The sequence below is a fragment of the Cebus imitator genome, unplaced genomic scaffold (assembly GCF_001604975.1).
Source record: "Cebus imitator isolate Cc_AM_T3 unplaced genomic scaffold, Cebus_imitator-1.0 Scaffold282, whole genome shotgun sequence".
NCBI classification, from domain to species: Eukaryota; Metazoa; Chordata; class Mammalia; order Primates; family Cebidae; genus Cebus; species Cebus imitator.
The window spans coordinates 888850-898721 of record NW_016107597.1 but is presented as its reverse complement, the minus strand read 5'-3'; the positions used below and the strand labels follow the sequence as shown (position 1 = coordinate 898721).

General features: G+C 35.6%; 1 pseudogene across 1 annotated transcript; it reads left to right on the top strand.

Annotated features, from left to right (window-relative positions):
- The first annotated feature begins 8756 nt into the window (after positions 1–8756).
- On the top strand, positions 8757–9866 carry LOC108284732 (annotated as a pseudogene). Its single transcript, XR_001817320.2, has one exon. The product of XR_001817320.2 is annotated as a transportin-1-like (transcript).
- Positions 9867–9872: the final 6 nt, after the last annotated feature.

Below are 9872 nucleotides of genomic sequence, written 5' to 3'. Positions count from 1 at the left end.
AAACATCTCATATACACCTTCTATCTATTAATAAAAAGGAATCTAGAAAAAAAGCAATTTTATTTTTATTTTGTCTTTTGTACTATTTTTTGCTTAAAAGGGTATTCTGTCTTAGAAATTTTTAAACAAACTCTTATTGTCATTACAGGTTAAATACACGAATCAGTATTTAAACATTTCACTGTAATTTTAAAAAAACAAATTCAGGGGAAAATGAAAAATCTATGTTAATCATGAATAAAATAATTTTATCTGGCAAAATTATGTTGTTTCTAAGAAAAATTTTAAAAAAGAAAAAAATTTAGATATTATTATCACATTACAGTGAGGAACCAAAGGGAAATAAAGGTGTGTTAGTGTACTTGTCTTTTTAAAGAGTCAATATATATGCAGATATGGTTTTAAAATATCAATAGGGGTAAACAAATATATAAATGCACCTTAATTTACAATGTTAGAGTAAATTAGAATGTTTAAATTTTAAAACAAGAGAAGAAATGTAGCCAATGGAAAGCAAGAAGGAGGGAAAAAAGGAGTAAAGAAAGTAAAAGAAAAAACGTAAAACAGGGAAAATAAATGTGTCCTAACATATACAATACAATGGAAATATTTAAAAGTCACTGATTCAAAGGATCTATAGAAGAAATACTTAATATGAAAGGTTATAAAATGGTTGAACATTTAAAAAATGGGAAAATACATATGCCAATCAAAAAACTTGCATAATAATCCCAATTACTGACAAAATAAAATTTAAGCCAAATATATTGTGAATGCCTAAGAAGGAATTACATACTTATAAAAGGATAAAAAATTGAGAAAATATATCATCATAAAGCTATCGACTCCTAAATTTACATCCTCAAGATATGTCAAACATCTAGCAGAAATGAAGAAAAATAGATAACGAAATAATCAAATGTACCTGGAGATTGTTACCACTTTTATCTAAATAAAAATAATATATCAAGCATATATGCAATCAGCAGAGGTATTAAAAATCTGAATAATACAGTTTGATTTTTAGATATGCATAGAACTCTTCCCAGGAAATACTGGAAATGTTATAGAAAAAATAGATCAAGTTTAGGCCATAAAACAAGCCTTAAAGAAGTTCAAGTGATCAATATCAATAGCATGCTCTCTGATTGAAACAACAAATGCAACAAAATAGAAATTAGTAACAAAATATTGGTTTAAATATGATATTTTAGGAAAATGCCAAAACATATTTCAAGATAATCTTTTGATAAAAAATGAAATAAAAAGAAGTAAAGAGTAAAGAAACATTTAGAACCAAGTGACAATCAAAGTACTACATGTCACCATATAAAGGACACAAATATGAATGTATATATAGGAAACTATGTAGCTTCAAATTCATTGTTGGAAAACAAGGCAGGTTTAAAATAAATGAACTAAACATTTAAATTCAAGTAGTTTGATAAATACCAAAATTTAAAACTCAAAAAAATTTCTAAAATAAGTAAAAGACAAGGGTAGAAATTAACGAAATAGTGGCAAATGGTAATATAGAAGGTTAAAAAAAAAAAACAATGGTTATATGTTGTACTTTTAAAAGGCTAATTAAGTAGACAAATTTTTTATGATATAGTCAAAAGACAAAAGTAAGATATAAAACAAACAAAATGCAGAATTAGAAAGAAGAAAAACTTATTCAGTAAATAATTTAGAATAAATACATGCACAAATATATACTACTATTGAAAATGTGATTAAACTATACTATTTCCTAAAAAATGTAAAATGTCCAAATTGATGCAAGAAGAAATAGAGAATTTCAATAGACCAGTAAGAATCAAAGCAGTTGAAATGGCTAAATGGCTGTTAAACACTCTCTCTCACAAAAATAAATAAATAAACAAACAGACACAACAACCAAAAAACCACTCTAGAACTAAATGGTTTTATACGTGAGTTCCACCAAAGTTTTAAGGAACACTTACTTCTCTTATATCATGGATCAGGATACAAAAACAGGAGCACATTTGCCCATCTCATTTTATCAGGATAGTGGAATCTTGATTGCAAAATTCAATAAGGATAATTTCCAATAACAAAATCAATAGCTCTGTTTTCTTATAAAAATAGATGCCAATATCCCAAGTAAAATATTAAACTATATCTAATGATGTATTTTGCAACACAATCAAGTAGGGTTATCAAAAAATGCAATAACATTCTAACATCTGAAAACCTATCAATATTGCTTTTAATGTAAATAGATCAAAGGAGAATTCATATAATTATCTCAATCAATACAGTATAAATATTTGATACAATTCTTCTGTAATTTAAATGGAAATTCCTATCAACCCAAGAATATAACCGAACTTCCTTATCCTGATGAATCTGTATTATAACTCATTACAGCAAATAGTATGCTTACTGAAGTGCCTTTGTTGCATTTCCTTTATGATTTGAAAGGCAAGAGTATCTACTATCACTGCTACATTTTAATTTAGGACAGGAGGACCTAGCCAAAACTAAAGAAAGGAAAACAGAGCTATTCAAGATTGGAAGGTAAGACAATGAAGTTGATATTTTTTGTGAATGAAATGATCACTTACCTAAAAGAACCAACAGAGTACAGACAAACTATAGGAATCAGCTGTGTTGTTGAAAGCAAAGTTATCCTATAAAAATCATCAGAAATAGCTAATTAGAACATATAATGAAAAAACTTGTCATTTATAATCTAGAAATCAGTTAAAACAAGAATAAGATATTCATAAAGAAACTTTAAAACTCCAGTAAGAATATATCCAACGCTTTTGATTAACAGACATAAAGATTGCAATTCTCCACATATTAGTGAAAAAATTCAATAGTATTCCAGTTAAAATTATAGCATGATATTTAAAATAATTGATAAACTTGCTCCAAACACTGTATGGATGAAAAAAATCCAGTAATAGATAGGTCAATCTTTAAAAAGAAGATTAAAAATGGAGGACTGACTATACCTGATATGAAGACATAAAACTAAGTCCAGAATTACAAAGAGTATGTTATCAAAGCAAGGAAAGCTCAGCAAATGAAATACCACAGTGAGTTCAGAGACGGGCATAGACGGGAACTTGACACAATATTAAACACATGTCAATGGGGGAAACAGATTGCAGGATGGCGGATGTTGGGAAAACTGGATTATCATATGAAATATAATAAAACTAGATTATTGGTTATTTACTGCTACATGAAATGCTGTTTTATAATCAGATTAAAGGCCAAAATTTGAATGTCAAAACAATAACATTAATTTTAAAAAGTTTAGAAGGGCATGATTCATAGACAAGGAAAAACTTCTTTTAAAAATATCATCAATATGGCAAAGCTTTATGAATTTGATTATGTGAAAGTTAAGGATTTCTATTCAACAAAGAACACTGGACAAATTTAATTTGCAATTGACAAGGTAGAAAAATATATTATGCGCCATATCTGAAATAAAAAAGGATTTTATCTTTTTATAAAAAATTATGTGCAAATAAAGAACGACAATTCCAATTGCAAAAACTAATGGAAAAGAGGTATAACAAGAAATGTACTGAATGAAACCCTAAAAGGTAACAAGCATGTGATAAGACTCTAAGAATTACTGTCAACTACAGAACTAGAAATAAAAAAGAAAATGAGATTACACTACTAGACTGACAAAAATTAGAAAGTTACATTGTGCCAAATGTGTTCAGAGATCTGGCGACGGTCATCTTTATAATTGCTTTTAGGACTGTAGATCAGTTCATCTATTTAGAGGAGCAATCCACACTACTCAGTAAAATTAAGTGCACACATAGACTAAGCTTTAGCAATTTTGAGCCTGAGTTTATATCATAAGGAAATTTCATAGAGGTGCATCAGGGTACATGCACAAGGATGTTTATCACACTCGGCCTACATAAGTAAGTTCTGAAGATTTGTTCTACAATCAGAACACATGGACATAGGGAGGGGAAAAACACACACTGAGGCCTGACGGGGGTGACAGGAGTCGGGGGAGAGAAGGAGAGCATCAGGATAAATAGCTAATGTATGTGGGGCTTAATGCCTTGGTGATGGGTTGATAGGTGCAATAGTTGAAGCAAACCACCATGGCACACGTTTATCTATGCAACAAACTTGCACACCCTGCAGATGTATCCTGGAACTTAAAATAAAATTAAATTAAAAAAAATCTGTTCTACAACAAAATGTCTCTAGTTAAAAATGTGGCATTATTCACTTCATAGTGTGTTAAAAGGGTAGATCTCATGTTAAGTATTCTTATCCTTCTCCCTTGACCAAAAACCAAAAACAAAAACAAAGGGATGCAAGAAAACTTTGGCAAGTGTTGAACAGCTTTTGCCTTGATTGTGGTGACAGTATGGCAGCTGTATGTATATGTCAAAACTCATTCAATTGTATACATAAAATATGTTCAAATATATATCAAATAGTTCTTTATATATTAATTATACTCAAAGCTGTTAAAAATATAAAACAAAAAAAATATGCACACAAAAGAACACATATTTTGCAAGAACATATACAGGCATACCTCGTTTTATTGCACTCTATTGTACTTTTCAGATGTTGCATTTTTTTAACAACTGAAGGTTTATGGTAACCCTGAATTGAGCAAGTCTATTGCCATAACTTTTTCAACAGCATGTGCTCACATTTAGTCTTCATGTCACATTTTGGCAACGCTCACAATATTTCAAACTTTTTCATTCTTATTAAATCTGTTATGGTGTTCTGTGATCAGTGATCTTTGATGTTAACTATTGAAATTATTTTGGGGCACAACAAACCACACCCATATAAGACAGTGAACCTAATCAATCAATGTTGTGTGTGTGTTCTGACTGCTCCACTGACCAACCATTCCCTTATCTCTCTTTCTCTCCTCAGGCCTCCCTATTCCCTAAGACATAATATTGAAACTAGGCCAGTTAATAATCCCACAATGTACTCTAAGGGTTCAAGGAAGAGTCACAAGTCTCTTACTTTAAATCGAAAAGTAGAAATGATTAAGCTTAGTGACGAAGGCATGTTAAAAGCCAAGATAGGTTGAAAGTTAGTCCACTTGTGCCATATGGTTAGCCAAGTTGTGAATGGAATGCAAAAGTTCTTGAAGGAAATTAAAAGTACCACTCCAGTGAGCATGCAAATGATAAGAAAGCAAAACAGCCTTATTGCTGCTATCGATGTGTTAGTGGTCTGGATAGAGGATCAAACCAGTCACAATATTCCTTACACCAAAGCCTAACTGAGAGCAAGGCCCTAACTCTCTTCAATTCTATGAAGGCTGAGAGAGGTGAGATAGCTGCAGAGGAAATGTTAGAAGCTAACAGAGGTTGGTTCATGAGGTTTAAGGCAATAAGCCATCTCCATAACATAAAAATGTAAGGTGAAGTAGCAAGTGCTGATGTAGAAGCTATAGCAAGTTATCGAGAAAATCTAGCTACAATAATTGATGAAGACAAATACACTAAAAAACAGTTGGAAGACGATGCCATTTAGGACTTTCATAGCTAGAGAGAGGTCAATGCCTAGTTTCAAAGCTTGAAAGGACAGGCTGACTCTCTTAGGAGCTAATGCAGCTGGTGACTTTAAGTTGAAGTCAATCCTCATTTACCATTCCAAAAATCCTACGGCCCTTAAGAATTATGCTAATTGGAGGAGGATCCAAGATAGCCAAATAGGAACAGCTCTGGAGTGCAGTTCCCAGCAAAAACAATGCAGAGGGTGAGTGCTCACTGCATTTCCAAACAAGTTTTCACTGCCAATAGACGTGGAGATTCCGTCTCCAAAAAGTACCACGTTTTCAGCACAGCTGGTGCCACGGGTTGGTGCACAGAAACTCACACAAATTTGGGCAGCTGTTTCAACCGGCACCTGGAATGCCTGGGAGACAGAGCTGTCCATTCAACTGAAAGGGAAGGGGCTGAGACAGGGAGCCAGGCAATCTGGTTTGGTGGGTACTGCTCCCACAAAACAAGCAATCAGAAAGGCTCTGGATTGAGAGTTTCACAGCAAGCGCAGCTGGACACCAGACAGTCCAGCTCAGTGGGGGGAAAGGCATCCGCCACTACCGAGGCAGTTCACAGAGCAGCTGGGTAGAGCCTGCGGCAACTCAGCAACACCTCTGCAGGCAGACTGTGACTAGATTACTCCATGTGGAGCAGGGCATCTATGGAAAAAGGCAGCAGCATGTCAGGAACTTAGAAATAAAGCTGACCTTCCTAGGTCAGAGCACCTGGGAAAAGAGGTGGTTATCAGTTCCACTGCAGCAGACTTAAAAGTACATTCCCAGCAGCTCTGCACAGAACAACAGAGCTCCTAGCACACTTGAGCTCCTGCAAGGGACAGACTATCTCCTAAAGCAGTTCTCCAACGACCGAATACCCGGAGACACCTCATAAAGGAGAGCCTAGGCCAACATCTGGCAGGTACCCTTCTGGGACGAAGATAACAGAAAAAGAAACTGGCAGCAACCCTTACTGTTCTGCAGCCCCTGCAGGTGATCCCCAGGCAAGCAAGGTCTAAAGTGGACCTCCAGCAGTCCAGCAGCAGAGGGGCCTGATTGTTAGAAGGAAAACTAAAAGACAAAAAGAAATAGCTTCAACATCAATAAAAATGACATCCACTCAGAGACCCCATCCAATAGTCAAAGACCACAGGTAGATAAAGCCACTAAGATGGGAAAAAAACAGCTCAAAAAGGATGAAAACACCAAAAACCAGAACACCTCTCCTCTTCCAAGGAATCACAACTCCTCATTAGCTAGGGGTCAAAGATGGATGGAGAATGAATCTGATGAATTGACAGAAACAGGCTTCAGAAGGTGGGTAATAACAAATTTCTCAGAGCTAAAAGAATACGTGCTAACCCAATGCAAAGAAACTAAGAACCTAGAGAAAAGGTTAGATAAGACATTAACTAGAATAAACAGCTTAGAAAAGAATATAAAAGACTTGATGAAGCTGAAAAACACAGCACAAGAACTTCATGAAGCATACATAAGTTTCAATAGCGAAATTGACTGAAGATCAACTCAATGAAATAAAACGAGAAAGCAAGGATAGAGAAAAAAGAGTGAAAAGAAATGAACAAAGCCTCCAAGAAATATGGGATTATGTGAAAAGACCTAATCTACATTTGATAGGTGTACCTGAATGTGATGGAGGGAATGAATTCAAGCTGAAAAACACTCTTCAGGATATTATCCAGGAGAACTTCCCTAACATAGCAAGCCAGGCCACCATTCAAGTCCAGGAAATACAAAGAACACCACAAAGATATTCCTCAAGAAGAGCAATGCCAAGGCACTTAATCGTCAGATTCACCAGGGTTAAAATGAAGGAAAAAATGCTAAGGGCAGCCAGAGAGAAAGATCGGGAAGCCCATCAGACTCACAGTGGATCTCTCAGCAGAAACCCTACAAGCCAGAAGAGAGTGGGAGCCAATATTCAACATCCTTAAAGAAAAGGACTTTCAAACTAGAATTTCATATCAAGCCAAACTAAGCTTCATAAGTGAAGGAGAAATAAAATCCTTTATGGACAAGTAATTGCTGAGAGATTTCGTTACCACCAGACCCGCCTTATGAAAGCTTCTGAAAGAAGCACTAAACAAGGAAAGGAACAACCAGCACCAGACACTCCAAAAACATATCAAATGGTAAAGACCATTGACATAATGAAGAAAATGCATCAACTAATGGGCAAAACTTCCAGCTAGCATCAAAATGGCAGGATCAAATTCACGTAAAACACTATTAGCCTTAAATGTAAATGGGCTAAATGCCCCAATCAAAAGACACAGACTGGCAAATTGGATAAAAAGTCAAGACCCATTGGTGTGCTGTATTCAGGAAACCCAACTCACATGCAAGGACATACATAGGCTAAAAATAAAGGGATGGAGGAAGATTTATCAAGCAAATGGAGAGCAAACAAAAAAGCACGAGTTGCAATCCTAGCCTCTGAAAAAATGAACTTTAAATCAACAAAGATCAAAAGAGACAAAGAAGGGCATTACATAATGATAAAAGGATCAATGCATCAAGAAGAGCCAAGGATCCCAAATATATACGCACCCAGTACAGGAGCACCCAGATACATAAAGCAAGTTCTTACCAACCTACAAAGAGACTTAGACTCCCACACAATAATAGTGGGAGACTGTAACACTCCACTATCAATATTAGATCAACAAGACAAAAAATTAACAAGGATATCCAGGACTTGAACTCAGAACTGGACCGAGCGGACCTAATAGATATCTACAGAAATCTCCATCCCAAATCCACAGAATATACATTCTTCTCAGCACCACATGGCACCTACTCTAAAATTGACCACACGATTGGAAATAAATCACTCCTCAGCAAATGAAAAAGAATGGAAATCATAACAGTCTCTCACACCACAGGGTAATCAAATTAGAACACAGAATTCAGAAACTAACTCAGAACCACACAGCTTCATGGAAACTGAACAACTGGCACCAGAATGTTGACTGGATAAACAATGAAATAAAGGCAGAAATAAAGATGTGCTTTGAAACCAATGAGAACGAAGACACAACGTACCAGAATCTCTGGGATATTTAAAACAGTGTCTAGAGGGAAATTTACAACAATAAATGCCCACATGAGAAGCGAGGAAAGATCTAAAATCGACACCCTATCATCAAAATTGAAAGAGCTAGAGGAGCAAGATCAAAAAAACTCAAAATTGAGCAGACGTTGGTGGCCAGGCTGCCAAGAGCAGTTCCACCGGGTTTCACCGTCTGAGACTTCCTTCGGGGCACCCCAGGCAGCAAACCATGATGGAGTATGAGTGGAAACCTGACGAGCAAGGACTTCAGCAAATCCTGCAGCTGTTGAAGGAGCCCCAGTCCCCAGACACCACCATCCAGAGAACCGTGCAACAATTCTAGAAACTGGAACAACTTAATCAATATCCAGACTTTAACAACTACTTGATTTTTGTTCTTACAAAATTAAAATCTGAAGATGAACCCACAAGGTCATTGAGTGGTCGCATCTTGAAGAATAATGTGAAAGCACACTTTCAGAACTTCCCAAATGGTGTAACAGACTTTATTAAAAGTGAATGTTTAAATAATATTGGTGGCTCCTCTCCTTTGATTAGAGCCACTGTTGGTATTTTGATCACAACTATAGCCTCCAAGGGAGAATTGCAGAATTGGCATGACCTCTTACCAAAACTCTGTAGCCTGTTGGATTCTGAAGATTACAACACCTGTGAGGGAGCATTTGGTGCCCTTCAGAAGATTTGTGAAGATTCAGCTGAGATTTTAGATAGTGATGTTTTAGATCGTCCTCTCAACATTATGATTCCCAAATTTTTACAGTTCTTCAAGCACAGTAGTCCAAAAATAAGGTCTCATGCTGTTGCATGTGTCAATCAGTTTATCATCAGTAGGACTCAAGCTCTGATGTTGCACATTGATTCTTTTATTGAGAATCTCTTTGCATTGGCTGGTGATGAAGAACCAGAGGTACGGAAAAATGTGTGCCAAGCACTTGTGATGTTGCTCGAAGTTCAAATGGATCACCTACTCCCTCACATGCATAATATAGTTGAGTACATGCTACAGAGGACTCAAGATCAAGATGAAAATATGGCTTTAGAAGCCTGTGAATTTTGGCTAACTTTAGCTGAATAGCCAATACGCAAAGATGTACTCGTAAGACATCTTCCTAAGTTGATTCCTGTGTTAGTGAATGGCATGAAATACTCAGATACAGATATTATCCTACTTAAGGGTGATGTTGAAGAAGACGAAAACGATTCCTGATAGTGAACAGGATATACGGCCACGTTTTCACCGAT